The sequence below is a fragment of the Corythoichthys intestinalis genome, chromosome 13, assembly GCF_030265065.1.
Source record: "Corythoichthys intestinalis isolate RoL2023-P3 chromosome 13, ASM3026506v1, whole genome shotgun sequence".
NCBI classification, from domain to species: domain Eukaryota; kingdom Metazoa; phylum Chordata; class Actinopteri; order Syngnathiformes; family Syngnathidae; genus Corythoichthys; species Corythoichthys intestinalis.
Genome location: NC_080407.1, coordinates 2,431,960 through 2,450,591, shown reverse-complemented (window position 1 = coordinate 2,450,591; position 18,632 = coordinate 2,431,960). Strand labels below are relative to the sequence as shown.

At 39.3% G+C, this 18,632-nt stretch overlaps 1 protein-coding gene across 1 annotated transcript in view; it reads left to right on the top strand.

Annotated features, from left to right (window-relative positions):
• tmem178bb (transmembrane protein 178Bb) overlaps positions 1–18,632 on the top strand; it is a 142,552-nt gene that overhangs the window by 115,575 nt on the left and 8,345 nt on the right. The window lies entirely within an intron of this gene.

Genomic DNA, 18,632 nt, shown 5'->3' with positions numbered 1-18,632 from the left:
CTACGATTAGAAATATTGTGGGAAGCAATGTGGGGATGAAAGGTAGTAATTGATCTTTTTCTTAACACCCTATGTTATTTCCCAACACAGAGAAGATATATCAATTAGTACCACTATGCACAGTCATGGTTGCACTTCCCATCATGCATTTGGGCAGAACAGTTAAATGGCTACAATATCATTTACTGAAAGCTCAACAAATACACTATATGACAATATTTAGTCACAATATACAAAGTCACATTTATCCTTTAAGAATTACAAGTATTTCTATCCATGGATCCCTCTCACGGAAAGAATGTTAATAATGTAAATGCCATCTTGAGGATTTATTGTCATAATAAACAAATACAGTACTTATGTACTGTATGTTGAATGTATATATTCGTCCGAGTTTTATTCATTTTTTTCTTAATGCATTGCCAAAATGTATATGATCGGGAAAAATTATTGAGAATGATTGGAATTGAATCGGGAGCAAAAAAAAAAAAAAAAAGCAATCGGATCGGGAAATATCGGGATCGGCAGATACTCAAACTAAAACGATCGGGATCGGATTGGGAGCAAAAAAACATGATCGGAACAACCCTAAAAATAACATTTGTTTTTAGCCCCGTCGTGTTAAGTGCAGGGAAAATACAACTCACCCGCTGAATCAGAGGGAGGCCTGAGCTTGTTTAGTTTGTTTCAGTGCTCTCCTAGCGATGTCAGGATATTCCGAAATGACTTTAATCTAGAAGCTCGGTAGAGTTGTTGTCTCAAATGCTTAGAATCATTAATCGATGTCTAATATTTAGTTTGAAAAAAAAAAAAAAAAAAAAAACGACTTTAAAAAATCATTCACTCGCATATTTTAAACTTTTAAACAAATTACGTCACAATGAAAAAGTTGGTGTCTGTAAAAAAGACGCGGATATCTACCTTATAACTATTGCTTAATTGTTTTTTTTTTTATTACTGTCGCATTTTCCCCAATATATTAGATGATAAATAATCAATCCAAACAAAGAAGAAAAAAAAACCCCAAACATTTAAAAAGGTAAATATAGGAAAAAGAAAATCTCGACCACTCCTTGACTTCTGCCATTTCTGCATTGCTACCCTTTAGGCCTGAACGATACTGGAAAAAACTATTGCTGCAATTTTTGGGGGGTTTGCGATATATTGCGATATTATATTGAGATATTAAAAAAAATATATATATATATATATTTTTTTTTTTTTTTTAAAGAAATGTTTAATAGATGACTTGAATAGCTGTTTGGAAAGACTTTGGATGACTCATCAAGACCACAGTGTACAGTATTCCATTGTTTTTCGCGGTTAATAGGGACCAGAACCCGCCGTGATAAGTGGAAAAACCGCGAAGTAGCGCATACCACCCCCCCCCCTTTTTTTTTTAAATAAATGCTTTTTAAGCACTTCAAATGTAATAATTATGATCAGTTTTAAACATAACTGTCCCACTGAATCATTTTTAAACAAGAATAAAGTACTGTAGTAGAAAAATGCTTGGCTTTATTAAATGCTTCTGTTTACCTACCATGGCTGTGACTCTTGGAGTGACATGTAGACATTACAAACTCCTCATAATCACTTCTGGCGTTTATTTTACATGTCTCGAACGTCTCCACATTCTTCCCCCACAGACACACACATTCATTCCAGCCCGCGCTTCTTTGCAGAAACTGTTTAACAAGTTAAACGATGATTGACAGATTGCTGCCCGGCTTCTTTGACCAGATCAAAGCCATCGTTAACTTTAATAAGCAAGTGCCGCAGTGACTGAGAGCTGGGGAAGGGGGTGAGAGAGGCTGTGCGAGCGAATGAAGCAGATCAAAGGTTTGTGGATTGGAAAAAAAAAAAAAAAACTATCGCACGTCCTTGCGATGGGACTATCGCGCATGCGCACATCGCGATGGTGATGTTTAAACGATATATCGTTCAGGCTTACTATTACCATGTTTCACCCATAAAATCCAGCTGTGGCCATTCACAGTTGTGTCTTGACACTCAGTGATACATGCTGCATGGAGATTTTGGATCGAAACAAGGTAAGTACGCGATAATATCTCCTTAAAAATATGGCGTCTAATTCTGCTCTCGCGTGTTCTCACCTCAAGATAGGGTTTTGCTGTTTAAACTTTTTTTTTTTTTAAATGCCCTTTGTTCAAAATTTTTCTTCCCCCAGAAAATTGAGATTTTAAGCTTTCCAATGATGTATCACACATTCATATCGGACAATTTTGAAATTTGGCCAAATTGGGGGTCTCAGAGCGGAACTTCAAGTCACCTGAGTGTTTTCCGCCATATACAAAACAAGATGTACTGCTAACAGTCCAATCAAAGGCATTTCTATGACGACCTCCCATTCTTTAGTTGTATATCTGGTAGACAGGGATATTGGTGTGATATTTGGTGGGATATTTGGCACAGGCCAAAGTCAATCGGCCAGAACGGAGCCATTAACAAATTATTTATTAATTGTGCGCGGCCCGGTACCAAATGCGCCACGGACCGGTTCACGGCCCGGTCGTTGGGGACCCCTGCCCTAGGGCATCTAGCATATAAGAATTGTGCTCCTATAACAGTTATTTTGTTACACTTTTCAAAGGAGAGTCGGTTGTTTACTCAATCGGCGAGTCGTTGGCTTCTATGAGACGCGGGGGAACTAAGCAGAGCGCAGACCTCTGCCAAAGTGGAAAAGATTGCGGTCTAGCATTTCAACAAAAAAGATTCCTGGAAAAGAGCAGTTCTGAATAAATATTCATCTATACATTGTTACCTGTATAAAAGTGTTTTAATTAAGGGAAATGATAGAAATGCTGCCAGGTCTCCAGGGGGGTTACGAAGTAAGCTAACACTAGTCACCCTCCATTGAGAGCAATAAGTGGTGCGAGGAAATAAACTGCGCTGGCCAAAAAGCATCAAAATGCAATGGATTTTTGCAATAGTCAATGAGAGTCGCTCGATAATGCTGTGGCTTAATGTTAAATTTTGGCACTTTTATTCGGTGATGCTTTGTTTTGACAGATGGCTTGTTCACGCACTCATCTGCTACAATGGGACATTTTCCCTTTTGATATCAAATGAAGAAAATAAAACGGGCAGAGCGCACACATTTTGAAGGAATAATATTTAGTAAGGCTGTTGGTTTGTAATTAAATGGGAAAGCGGCAGCAAGTTGAACAATGGGGGCTATTACGCAGCGGAAAATGACGGCGGTCTGTCATATGCTGATACAATAAACAAACAAACAAACAAACGCAGTTGTTCTCCACAGCGTGCAATCATTGAATGTATGCTTGAACATGGGGCTTGTTCTTATCATCCAAGCGGGGCACGCCCGTACTGATTTTCAACATCCGAACAGCTTTTTGAAATGATAAAAGCAGAGCTGAAAATTGGAGGTTGGGAAAAACAGATGAAAATTCTCTCTTTGATTTGGATTTTGTGCAAGTCCTTAAAAAGGCACGGCCTAACGTAGCGTGAATAAATGAGTCATCTACTGTGCTCATTTGTCACACTGACAGTGGCAAAGTCACAAGCTGGGAGCCACAGCATGCGGCACATTAGGATGTTTGCTGAAGAGTTCATGCTAAAAATACGCAGACACCTATCGTAACGCTTCTAAATGACTAATCTGAAGGTCTTTTCTAGTCCGGTCGTCTGTTTTCACTTTTCATAACATCAATCACAGCGACAAAACATAAGAGCGCCGAGTTTCCTTACCCTACAAAATCAAAGAGGAGCACATTTTCCTCAAGTCTCTAGTTCTTTTTTTACTACCTGCAAATCCGCTCATGCGTATATCTCGGGGACATCCATTTCCAAATCAAAACACTGTCATATCCTGTGTCAATTACCTCATGTGTTTTGGGAACAAACACAATTTCCGCCTGGTTGATTCCAAAGGCATGAAAAATGAATGACAAGAGTTATGACACAATCACACAGACTGCTTGTCTCTTCCTGAATTCTCTCTGGGGGAAACAACACACAGGTGGCTGAGTACACTGCAACCTCAGCTACTGTACGTGCGCCACGACTTCCACTTCGCAGACAGGTGAACTGTAGCCAAACACACGAGGCATGCGTGACATCTGTTCGTATCCGTCTGTGGCCAAAACACCTGCTTGTGTCCTGAATGAATAGAAGTAGGATCTTTGGACCGAGACAAACTGACAGCTGCAGAAATGTGCGTCGAACCAGTGTTTGAACTGAGATACCCGCATGGGAAGTGATAGTGTTCACAAAACCAGAAACTGAATTCTTAGCTTGGCCAACCAAAGCCAAATCACAAAATCTATTATAACCTTCCGAATTGACTATGCGATAACTTGCGATGGTGATTTTATATCGTGCATCGGTTCTGCATCAGTTCTAATCACTATCAGCATCACCGTTGAACTGGTTTTCTTCCTACCTTTCTGAGCGCAGCTAATATATCCAACTAAAGTCATTTACTGTAAATCTAAACCCTCCCCTGTTACCTCCGGTGTGCCACAGGGCTCTGTCCTGGGGCCCCTACTCTTCATCATGTTCCTACTTCCCCTTGGCAATATTTTTTGTAAATTCAACATCCACTTTCACTGCTATGCCGACGACACCCAACTTTACCTCACTTCTGAACCCTCCTCCTCTCTCCCGCCCTCATCTCTGACTGACTGTATCACTGAAATAAAAATCTGGTTTACCCACAACTTCCTAAAACTTAACAGTAATATAACTGAGGTGCTCCTCGTTGGCTCTAAATTCACCATCTCAAAAAACCATAACATTTCCCTCCAGGATAAATGTGACTTTGTATATTGTGACTAAATATTGCCATCTAGTGTATTCGTTGAGCTTTCAGTAAATGATACTGTAGCCATTTAACTTTTCTCCCCAAATGCATGATGGGAAGTACAACCATGACTGTGCAAAATGGCACCGATTGATATATCTTCTCTGCATTGGGAAACAACATAGGGTGTTAAGAAAAAGATCGACTACTACCTTTCTTCCCCACATTGCTTCCCACGATATTTCTAATTGTTGAGAGAGGGATTGTAAGGCTTTAGCCAATTAAAAAAAGGCTCTAAAGGCTGCCAAAATTCACTCTACTCATATTACGCTGCCTTTTAATTCTATATATAGGTAAAACGGCGCCATTATAGATTGAACGCGACATTGCGTGAGTGGGTCGTGCAGCGCATGCGTTGATTGCGTTAAATACTTTAACGTGATTAATTTTTTTAAAAATTAAATACCGCCGTTAACGCGATAAATTTACTTTAAGCCAAAACTAAAGACTATGGATGAGTGTAAGACATTTTGTCTGTAACGTTAATACAATTAGCAAACGATTTAATTAAAAAATATATATATTTAAAAAAGGCATGTCCGATATTTTTTTGCCGATTCTGATACTTTGAAAATGACGTGATCGATCGGCGTCTTTAGTATAAATGTTAAGACAACAATTTACAATTATTTAGGCTATTCTTTTGCACAGCACGGGCAATTGCCCACATAACCACAGGTGGGACTTACAGTAACGTACAGTCTAATTTGAGAGATTACAATAAATAACACAAACCCATTCTTTTGCGAGGTAACTCCCCTCGTCTTCTCTGGCCCCAAAGTTCTCAACGCCCTACAAATTGTGCAGCCCAAACGCGAATTTCCCATAAGGGTACTGGCCTCTTGCTCCGGCTATTGGTGGTCCACCTGGCTGAGTGTTGGCACTGTAGCTAGCCCCCACTCCGGGTGGCGCTGAACCTGACTAGCTGCTGCCACGGTAGCAGCCTCCTGCCCCAGCTTGGCTGGCTGTCCATGAACCTGGCTAGCTGCTGCGGCGCTAGCCTCCTGCTGCACCCGGTCCTGCCCGTTAGCCTGATCGCTGCAGCTCCCTCATCACCGGTTGTTGCTTTTCTGACTCGTTTTGAACCATTTTCCTTCTTTTTGAAAGAAGAGGAAATGCAACTTTTTTTTGGAAAAATTTAATTTGAATATTTTTTTTCTAATGGAATACTCGAGTTAATCGATTAATCGTTGCAGCACTAGCTGAGAGCAAACCTAAACCCTTGCTGCATAGTCAATATGTTGCTGCATTTGTTTAGTGAATCGACAAGAAATGGCTCGTCACTGCTTCTGGGGAGCAGAGCATCCGTCACGTCTCCGGCAAAAAAAAATTAAAATAAGTGAAAGCAGCAAGCGTGAACACCATCTCAGCGGGAACAGTGAACTGGAAACGGAGTGGTTATTCAGTGTGACTCACCTTATCTTCGCATAGCGCTTCAGGTTTACCCACACACACGCACAACTCTCACACGGCTCTGTCTGTCTGCTTTTGCTTTACGTTTGCCTTTTGGTCTGGCGACGTCTTTCTGGCTAAATCATCAAGCGGGAGAATTGCAAAATATTGCAAAAATGTTACTTCAGGCCTCCTTAGAGTTCTCTAGCGGCTTTCTAGTCTGCGAAATGGACAACCCAAAGGGAGGGACTGAAAGTAGAATGCATCATATTTGTGCCTGCTGGCTGAAGTGTTGAGAAATACAGCCATTTTTCCGGAGTTTCATTCGCACCAGGAGACGTCAAAAACGCTCTCGCAGGTCTTAATTACTTTCCGAGTGAAATAGGCTGCTCATGGTTTCGAGACAAGTGGGTGGCATCGATTGTGAGCTGGAACATAATTGCCATCAGTGTGCAATTTATATGTGAAAACTGCCTGTGAGTATTATTCCTGCTTTGAGAGAACAGTCAGAATAGATTCAGCTGCTTCATTTCTAAGATCTAGGGAAGCAATTTTGGTTGTCAGGTGCTTGTACAATAAATACTTCATGAAGACAGCCGGTGCTGGCCAAAAGTATTGCCACCCCTGCAATTCTGTCAGATAGTGCACAATTTCTCTCAGAAAATGATTGCAATTACAAATGCTTTGGGAGTAATATCTTCATTTATTTTGCCTTCAATGAATGAAAAAACACAAATCTAATCATTATCATTTTACGCAAAACTCCAAAAATGGGCCGGACAAAAGTATTGGCACCCTTTAAAAAAACAAGTGATGCTTCTCTAATTTGTGTAATTAACAGCACCTGTTACTCAGTGGCGCCACCAGGGGGTGGCCACGGCCACCCCTATAAATGGTTGTCCACCCCACTGGCCACCCCGCTTGCCAGTATATCGTTAGATTGTTGTGGCATCAGTTATGCATTTCTTCCCAAATGAATGCATTCATTTTGTTCCGTTAAATGTAGGCTGTCAAATTTATCACGTTAACGGGCGCTAATTTTTTTTTTTTTAATAATCACGTGAAAATATTTATCGCAATTAACGCATTCGCGGTACGACTCATTCACGCATTGCCGTAAACAGCCTACAATGGCGCCGTTTTACTTAAATAGAGAGATAAGAGGCAGAGTGGAGTAGATACAAGCATTCATTGGAGCCGTGCTTTTAATTGGCAAAAGCTTTGTCATCTCTCCCACAGCAACTATAAATATTGTGGGAAGCGACATGGGGAAGAATGACAGGAGTTGATCTTTTTCTTAACACCCTGTAGTGTACCCTACGCAGAAAAGATATAGCATTTGCAGCCACCACACACAGTCATGGTTGCACCACTTCCCATCATGCATTTGGGCAAAACAGTTAAGTCGCTACAGTATCATTTACTGAAAGCTCAACAAATACACTAGATGGCAATATTTAGTCATAATACACAAACTCACATTTATCCTATAAGAATTACAAGTTTTTCTATCCGTGGATCCCTTTCACAGAAAGAATGTTAATAAAGTTAATGCCATCTTGTGGATTTATTGTTATAATAAACAAATACAGTACTTATGTACAGTATGTTAAATGTATATATCCGTCTTGTCTTATCCTTCCATTCCAACAATAATTTACAGAAAAATATGGCATGTTTTAGAGATGGTTTAAATTGCGATGAATTAAGATTAATTAATTTTTAAGCTGTGATTAACTCGATTAAAAATTTTAATTGTTTGACAGCCCTAGTTAAATGTACACCTTATGCCTAATATATACATAACACAATAAAACAGAATTGTTGTGGAACTCAAAATGTAGACTGGACAGTTATTGACTATACACATTAAATCATTAGTAACATCAAATATTACACAATACACCAAAGTATATTAGTAGCCGTGTCTTTAAGTCTTTCTGATAGTTTTCCCCTGACCTTTTTACTACAGTAATAACTTACAGTTACTTACAATAAGTTTACAGTTTAGACTAACTTAAAACTTAACTAGAACTTAAAAATAGCTTGACACAAATGGAAATTCAATTGAAAAACATGGGAAAAACACGTAGCTTTCAAGTGATGTGTGTTGTAACTTATCAAGCGTAAATACATTTTTAGGTAAGAAATATGTTTTTTTTTTTTTTTTTAATAAGATCTAGAAGGTTTTTGAGTGAAAGCAGTGATTTTTTTTTCCTAGTCACATCTGGGATGCAATTGTTGGCTGTTTTCAACAATGTACATTGAAAATAAAGACATTGATTGACTGAAAATGGTTCAGTATTGGACTAAATGTCTTTTTTTCTCATGTATATTTATAATTGCTCTTTACCTAAAGAAAAAAAATTTTTATCCGATAACTCGATTAATCGATAGAATTTTCAGTCGATTACTCGATTACTAAAATATTCGATAGCTGCAGCCCTAGTGTAAATTGATCATGATTTTGTCTTTTTTTTTCATTGCAGACAAAATAAATGACGATATTATTACCAAAGCATTTGTAATTGCAATCATTTTTTGTGAGAAATTGAGCATGATCTGACAGAATTGCAGGGGTGCCAATACTTTTGGCCAGCACTGTACACTGTCCACCCTTTGGACTAGATTTGCACATTTTAAAACATTGTATTCCTATTGAATCACAAATGCTCTGCAGCAGCAAAAATTAAGCCGACACTAAGCATGTTTTCTTCCACTTTCCGTCCACTGTCAGATATCTCCCTTGTAGTTGCTGACTGACAGCTCAGCCGGTGGTCCTGTCATTCTGTCCTTTTCCTGATTGCGTTTCCGCGACTCGGCACGTCACCAAAGTGCTGACATTGCTGCCGGGAGACTTGTATCCCTTTTAATCCCCGCGTTTCATCGGCTCTGTTTATACCTGCAGCCACTCATAGAAGATTTGCCTTGTACATCACGTCGCCGTCTGCTTCTGTCAAAGTTTTCTCAATCGCGCCGCCCCGGTCAAATGACGTTGAAGGGTTTGCTGACGAGAGGTGCAAACAGAGTTTTGGCCACCCCAAACTGTATAGAAATGGTGAATAAATGGAAGAGCTTGCTTAGTCAGCGGGCTGTCAGAAAGCTTTTTTCACACTTACTCACAGGTTCAGGGGTCACCATGATTCCAGTATGCGAGTGACAGGCCCCCTGATAGTTTTCCATTCTATTTCTTTGATTCGTTTGTTGGTGAATCTTTCATTTCATTGTGCGGCTTTGAAACTTAGCACAATAAAAGCGTTTGTTCCAGCTTACATCAAGTGAATGACAATTGATGTGCTACATCAGCGCTTTTTGTTCCTACCTTACAAAACAGCAGGTTGTTGCTTTTGCCGCCTCTTGTCAGAAAACATGCTGAGTATGATGTATTGTTCTCATCTATAAACGACTTTTTGGGGGGAGTCGACATTCCTTCCCAAACTGGCAGCTTTATTGACATTTTGGAAATGAACAATCAGGGTGCTGGTGGTTGTTTTTTGAAGGTCTGAGTCGACTGACTTGCAGACTTCACAAAACGAACCGGCCAACGATTGCACGTTCACTCAGGCTGCAGCTTTACAAATATGCATGCCTGTCACCCCGAGGCCGTTGGCGATCTTAATAATAGTGACGTATGCCCTTACAAATTGGTGACTAATCTTACAACGTTGTATATACAGTGGGGCAACTAAGTATTTAGTCAAACATTAATTGTGCAAGAGAACCTGTGTTTCTACCAAAAAGTTCTATTTTGGTTTCATCTGACCATAACACATTCTCCCAGTCCTCTTCTGGATCATCCAAATGCTCTCTAACGAACCGCAGACGGGCCTGGACGTGTACTTTTTTCAGCAGGAGGACACATCTGGCAGTGCAGGATTTGAGTCCCTGGCGGCGCATTGTGTTACTGATAGTAGCCTTTGTTACTGTGGTCCCAGCTCTCTGTAGGTCATTCACTAGGTCCCCCCGTGTGGTTCTGAGATTTTTGCTCACTGTTCTTGTTATCATTTTGACCCCACGGGGTGAGATCTTGCATGGAGCCCCAGATCGAGGGAGATTATCAGTGGTCTTGTATGTCTTCCATTTTCTAATAATTGCTCCCACAGTTGATTTCTCTACACCAAGCATTTTACCTATTGTAGATTCAGTCTTCAATTTTGTCTCTGGTGTCCTTCGACAGCTCTTTGGTCTTGGCCATAGTGGAGTTTGGAGTGTCACTGACTGAAGTTGTGGACAGGTGTCTTTTATACCGATAATCATTTAAAACAGGTGCCATTAATACAGGTAACGAGTGGAGCCTCGTTAGACCTCGTTAGAAGAAGTTAGACCTCTTTGACAGCCAGAAATCTTGCTGCATTGTAGGTGACCAAATACTTATTTTCCACTCTAATTTGGAAATAAATTATTTAAAAATCAAACAATGTGATTTTCTGTTTTTTTTTCCCCACATTCTGACTATCATGGTTGAGGTTTACTCATGTTGACAATTTCAGGCCACTCTAATGTTTTCAAGTAGGAGAACTTGCACAATTTGTGGTTGACTAAATACTTATTTGCCCCACTGTAGCGTGCAATATGAAACAAAAATAAAACACAATTTTTAAAATAATTTTAAAATTTATTGGTAATATTAACACATATAACTTGGTGCAATCAAAGAGCAATCAATATCTTCAGCTACATTATGATTACTAAAATTTAACAGTGACTTTTGTTATAATTGGATGGAGCACTTTTGGCAATTTCTATCATGTCTTTTGATGGCTGCATTTCAGCTCGCAATTCAGTTTGACTTGAAGGTAGTTCGTTAGTGTGTCCAATTATAAATTAAAAAAGTCAATTGATAAAATGAACTTACCGATGCAATCTTCGAGTCAGGGAACATTTATTGTGTTCGGCAATAAATTGGCAGAATAAAATCCCCGCTTTCGTCACTTTTCATTCTGTAGACTTCATCTTTATGACCAGTGTTGTTAAAGTTACTTTAAAAAAGTAATTAATTACTGTTACAAATTACTTCTCCCAAAAAGTAATTGAGTTAGTAACTCAGTTACCTGAATGTGAGAGTAATTAGTTACTTGGCAAAGTAACCGCTGTTACCTTTCATGTGTTTTTTTTCATTTTGTCAAACAAAAAAACAAACAAACATAGTAACCTTTGCTATGTTTGGAAGTCATTTAATGTTGTGAATCAACCGTTAAAGTTGTTAAAATTGCTAAAATTGCTCCTGTTTTTGCATTAATTCCCTTCTGTCTAATTTTGACATGTTAAAGTTTCAAAACTGTTTCATCATTTAAAGATTCAAGTCAAGATTTTGCCGATTTAGGAGTATTTTAGATAAAAAGTCGCTAGGAAGGTTCACTACAACAAAGCCTTTCTGAGAAGTCTACGGCTTTAAAATGGCAGCTGTTTACCAACGCCGCCGAGTCTGTCATTTCGCATGTAGTTCTATATGCATGTGATATCGAGGCGTAGATTGTAGGCTGTCGGCTACAGTCAGGAAATATTGGAGCCACCTAGCCTAGCATCGCGTTTGCTACAGCGTCACAACAAACACTCTTCCCTCTCCGTGTCTGACTTTTCTCACGTCATTCAACCAACGTAACACATACCGTATTGGCCCGAATATGAGACGGTGTTTTTTCTTTTTTGCATTGAAATAAGACTGAAAAAGTGGGGGTCGTCTTATATTCGGGGTCTAGACATTTATACCCATTCACGACGCGAGATGTCGCCAGATATCATTGTAGCGAATGCTGAACTTGACTCCCCAGGCCAAAGCGACCCCTTATTGTTCATGCAGTTATTGCAATGTTGTTGTTTTATCACAATAGATTGGTTTATTTACATGTCAAAAACCAGAAGCCATTCATTCACGAATGTGATTGCACTTTGGTTTACATATTTAAATGTTCAGATATTAAGATTTGAATGAGGCAAAATAACATGCTTTTTCTCTCAAATATATTGTTATAATCATTTGTTTCAGATGTACTGTCATTATTTTCTGTACAAAAATTAATTTAGTGTTCAAAAAGTCTTTTTTTCAAACTTGAGTCTTGAAAAAGAGGGGGTCAGCTTATAATCAGGGCCGTCTTATATTCGGGCCAATACGGTAGTCACGCACATTGTCTCGTTGCCGAACGGAGAAAAAAAAACAAAGGATTTTGGACATACGGGGTACACATTTAAAAATCAGTACAAATTACGCTGAAACCGTACAACTTGACAGGTATGCAAATGTGTTTGCGAATCACAATAGAACCTATATCGGACTGCAACTCTGTTGGTGGTTTCAACCGGTCTGCAGTATACAGTATATAATTTTCCATCAAATGACAATGTTCATTGCAATGTTCTGTACTAAGAGGAAAAATTACAGTTAAAGTGACTTTTGCATTGCAGGGTGACCACAATGTAAGACCCCCGCCTCTTTCCCGAAGTCAACTTGATGACTCACCCTAACGAGGACGAGCACTATAGAAAATGGATGCTTAAATTGTGCCGCTTTTTCATCCCCACTGCACCGTGTCGATACGCAACCTCGGTTGGTCTCACGCGGCTAATCCATTGCCGGTGGGAAGACAGATTTTGGTCTTTTCACGCTCACTACGGGGCGCCGTCATTTAACACATCACGCTCCTTTTACACTTCCTCCCAAGTGGCTGCTTATGCAATTATTGTAAGCTACGGTTCTTCTTCAATTGCTATACATTTACCCGGAAGCCCACACAGCTGCTTTGTATATTGCTTCTCTTAACTGCGATCATAAATTACTTTCGACATATATCTTCCTAAAAAGTTAACAATGAGGGCCATTTTGCCCACTTGACCTGCTGAAGGCATTCAGCAATGTATAAATCATAAACACAATATGCACAGGAAAATAAAAGCTGTTGTTAATAACGGCGTCAGAATATAACGGCGTTATTTTCTTCATTAGTGAGCAATCTAACTAATGACTTTTCTCATCTTGGCAACGCCGTTACCGTTACTGAGGCGGGAAATTCGTGCGTTACGATGCGTTATGATTAGAGTTATTCCAATCATGTTTTTTTGCTCCCGATCCAATCCCGATCGTTTTAGTTTGAGTATCTGCCGATCCCGATATTTCCCGATCCGATTACTTTTTTTTGTTTTTTTTGCTCCCGATTCAATTCCAATCACTCCCGATAATTTTTCCCGATCATATACATTTTGGCAATGCATTAAGAAAAAAATGAATAAAACTCGGACGAATATATACATTCAACATACAGTACATAAGTACTGTATTTGTTTATTATGACAATAAATCCTCAAGATGGCATTTACACTATTAACATTCTTTCTGTGAGAGGGATCCACGGATAGAAAGACTTGTAATTCTTAAAGGATAAATGTGACTTTGTATATTGTGACTAAATATTGCCATCTAGTGTATTTGTTGAGCTTTCAGTAAATGATACTGTAGCCATTTAACTGTTCTGCCCCAATGCATGATGGGAAGTGCAACCATGACTGTGCATAGTGGTACCAATTGATATATCTTCTCTGCGTTGGAAAATAACACATGGTGTTCAGAAAAAGATCAACTACTATCTTACTTCCCCACGTTGCTTCCCACAATATTTCTAATTGTTGAAAGAGGGAATGTAAGGCTTTAGCCAATTTATAAAAGGCTTCAAAGGCTGCCAAAATTCTCTCTACTTATTTGACGTTGCCTTTTACCTCTACGTATACGTAAAACGGTGCCATTATAGATTGAACGCGACAATGCATGAGTGAATAGTGCAGCACTTGCGTTAAATATTGTAATGTTATTACCACCATTAACGCGATAAATTTGATAGCCCTACATTAAGCCAAATCTAAAGACTCTGGATGAGTGTAAGACATTTTGTCTGTAACGTTAAATACAATTAGAAAACAATTAAAAAATATATACAGATATATATTAAAAAAGGCATGTCCGATGTTTTTTTGCCGATTCCCATACTTTGAAAATGACGTGATCGGACCCGATCGATCGGCATCTTTAGTTATGATGTTGGTTGACTGACGCGAGAATAGTCTAAAAGATGGACTCACGGAGACGAGAGAGCAGAGCAGGAGTGGGGAGGGTGCAAGGGAGTGTGACGCCGTTGCAAACGTGATGCTACTATGCTAGGTGGCTCCAATAATACCTGACTGTATCCCAGAAGCGTACCAAGGGTCCCCGGGGGCCCCAGGCAACAAGCAACATGGGGCCCTTCGAGCGTGTGCAAGTAACAGTTGGACTTGGAGCAATAGCATATTTAATAAGAGTATAATGACGCCTCGGTCTCATAGAGTGCTTTTTAGGACACTCAAAGTGCCCGGCTTCTACTACGTTAGGACATAAAACTACAGTAACATAGTACACTCACGGCTGTCTTGCTTCCTTTTCTCTTCTTCTGCTTTTTTTTTTCTTTCTTTTGTCGCTTCCAGAAGAATAACTTCTTTTCATTTTGGATATACGCCAATTAAAAAAAAGCCAAATCGCCACTCACTCTGAGTCACGTGATGGAGGGGGGGGGGTGTAAAACGAGTCAAGGGGCCCCTTCAGGGAACTCAGACACAAGCCTTTCACTGGCTCTGTCGCACTTGTCACTGCGACAGTCCAGTAAAGCTGCGTGTGCTAAATCTGTTGGCCCTCTGGGGGCCCCTGCTGGCTGGGCGCCTTAGGCAATTGCCTGGTTTGCCTAATGGGACGCGACGCCTCTGCTGTAGCCAATAGCCTACAAACTACGCCCACATGATGCTTCGGTAGATATCACGTATATACAGAACTAGATGCAAATGACAGACACGGCGCATTAGCAACATGTACAATAAAGAACTAGATGCGTTAGTAAACAGCCGCCATCTTAAAGCAGTAGACTTCTCAGGAAGGCTCTGTTGTAGAGAACCTTCCTAGCAAACCTAAGTCACTTTTTATCTAAAATGCTCCTAAATCGGCAAAACTTAACTTAAATCTATCTTTAACCCTTTAACACCTAAGCCTATTTTGGCCGAATTTGCATGCATTTGATGTTGCCTTTATATTTCAAAGAAAAAATTGTTTACAATGGGTCCCTTTTTTCAGACCACCTTGAACTTCATGTCCAACTGTTGTTTTCTTCTCTGACCAATTATAAAAAAAAAAAAAAAAAAAACATGAAAATTATCACCATTTACTTTGCCAAGTAACTAATTACTCTTACGTTCAGGAAACTGAGTTACTAACGCAAATACTTTTTGGGAGAAGTAATTTGTAACTGTAATTAATTAGTTTTTTCAAGTAAGATTAACAACACCGGTGATTAAATAAATCAAAAAGAAGAGCTGCTGGGTCAATTGGCCAGTTGTTTCAAACGTTTACCTCAGCTGAGAATTCACAGTAATGTTTACCCCGGTGGTCGTTGTAGTGCAAGGGTACAGAAAGTTCACAGAGCGTGGGGGGTGGTCATGAGCATGGTGTACAACACCAGTGGAGGTTTGTCTTGCGGTGTTCTTCATTTTCTGCTCCCAGGGCAAATGTTTTGACCTTTTTCAGCCGACAACAACAACACGCCCACACATCCCCCCGCCTTTCCACCTCCTGGCAGACTTGCTCACCCATGACATTCTAATCTACTTGAGGAAGGCGGGCGGGACGCTCCGAGCGCTTTTTTACTCCCTTCTTCGACGTTGCCTTCGTAGTTCGAGCCCTGTCATTAGCCCCCTGGTGCGCACGCTGCTGTCCTTGTGGTCGCCGCAATACAGACTTACATTTATAAATGTGCCGTTGGAATGAATATCTAAGGCCTAATGTGACTTCTGCTGACCTCCATCTGCAAGCAATTTGCCTTCTAAAACCTCACACTGTATACATTGCCAAGAGCGGGACAGTAAAACCGAGGTTTAAAAAAGAAACCGCAAGAACAGAAGAGTCTCCACATTAATTGAGACGAACGTGGATGCCACTGTTTTGGCTTAGTTGTTTCAAAGAGGAAATAGGAACAACCCAAATTAGTAGGAGTAAATGTCGTTGTAGAATCTAGAAGTACTGTAGATCAACTTGATCTGTTAAAATTAGGGCTGTCAAAATTATCACGTTAACGGGCGGTAATTATTCACATTAAAATATTTCACGCAATTAACGCACATGCCCCGATCAAACAGATTAAAATGAGAGCAGTGTCATGTCTACTTGTTACTTGTTTTTTTTTGTGTTTTGTCGCCCTCTGCTGACGCTTGGGTGCGACTGATTTTTATGGGTTTCAGCCTGACACAAGTTTCAGCCTGTTTCACAATGAACATTGTGTAATTATTGACATCAACAATGGCAAGCTACTAGTTTATTTTTTGATTGAAAATTTTACAAATTTTATTAAAACGAAAACATTAAGAGGGGTTTTAATTAGGGCTGTCAAAATTATCGCGTTAACGGGCGGTAATTAATTTTTAAAATTAATCACGTTAAAATATTTGACGCAATTAACGCACATGCCCCGTTCAAACATTAAAATGACAGCAGCAGGGGTCGCGTTAACCGAATATTTTCCGTCGTTGACCGGTTTTTTAAAACGGTGACGGAAAAAACTGAAGTCCATGTGTCATTTTGACAGGCTGCAATTCACACCCCAGACCACAGGGAGGCGGCAAGTGAGCATATTAATTAGCTATTGTCTCTCTTGATGCATTACGTCGTTGGCCTTACTCGGAAAAATGTCAAGGCAACTGAGTGTTTGCCTAGCACGGCCAGACTGTTCTCCCTGTATTTTTCAAACACTGAGAGACAAGTCTGGGACATAGCCTCTCGAGTAGATACAAAATCAATCGACAAATCAGATTTGTTTATTTGCGTGACGTGTTCTTCACGAGCAACGTCACTCTTGCGCGCCGAAAGTCGTCTCTACAACAACACGGATGGCGGAAGAGCCGAGAATATGTTCCAATCCGCGGCAAATTCCGTTTTAAATGATGTAAAACACATCGACACGAGACACTGACAACAGTCTGTCTCGCGCTAGCCATGTTGAATAAAGTCCGTTCTCCTCGTATGTTTACTTCCGCGCGCAAGTCCCTCGTCCTGCCCTCGTTGCTTTGGTAACGGCACGTCTGCCCGTCGCTGATTGGTGCACTCCGCTGTCTGTTTGCCTCTTGTTAAGCTTGTTCGGACAGAATATTAATTAAAAATGAATGCAAACTAAATACTATTGAATATGTCATTATTATCATTTTAAAAATGTAAGTGACGGGTAAAAATAGATTATGACCGGATTTTTATGACACTGTCAGTCAAAATGACAGACAACGAAAAAGTCTAGCGCAACCTCTGGACAGCAGTGTCATGGCCACTTGTTACTTGTGTGTTTTGTCTCCCTCTGTTGGCGCTTGGGTGCGACTGATTTTATGGGTTTAAGCACCATGTGAATTGTGTAATTATTGACATCAACAATGGTGAACTACTAGTTTATTTTTTTGATTGAAAATTTTACAAATTTTATTAAAACGAAAACATTAAGAGGGGTTTTAATATAAAATATCTATAACTTGTACTCACATTTATCTTTTAAGAACTACAAGTCTTTCTATCCATGGATCGCTTTAACAGAATGTTAATAATGTTAATGCCATCTTGTTGATTTATTGTTATAATAAACAAATACAGTACTCATGTACAGTATGTTGAATGAATATATCTGTCTTGTGTCTTATCTTTCCATTCCAACAATAATTTACTGAAAAATATGGCATATTTTATAGGTGGTTTGAATTGCGATTAATTACGTTTAATAAATTTTTAAGCTGTGATTAACTCGATTAAAAATTGTAATCCTTTGACAGCCCTAGTTTTAATATAAAATATCTATAACTTGTACTAACATTTATCTTTTAAGAACTACAAGTCTTTCTTTCCATGGATCGCTTTAACAAAATGTTAATGTTAATGCCACCTTGCTGATTTATGGTTACAATAAACAAATACAGTACTTATGTACAGTATGTTGAATGTATATATCCGTCTTGTGTCTTATCTTTCCATTCCAACAAAAAATTACGGAAAAATATGGCACATTTTATAGATGGTTTGAATTGCGATTAATTACGATTAATTAATTTTTAAGCTGTGATTAACTCGATTAAAAATTGTAATCCTTTGACAGCCCTAGTTTTAATATAAAATACAGTGGGGAGAACAAGTATTTGATACACTGCCACATTGGCAGTGTATCAAATACTTGTTCTCCCCACTGTATCTATAACTGGTACTAACATTTATCTTTTAAGAACTACAAGTCTTTCTATCCATCGATCGCTTTAACAGAATGTTAATGTTAATGCCATCTTGCTGATTTATTGTTACAATAAACAAATACAGTACTTATGTACAGTATGTTGAATGTATATATCCGTCTTGTGTCTTATCTTT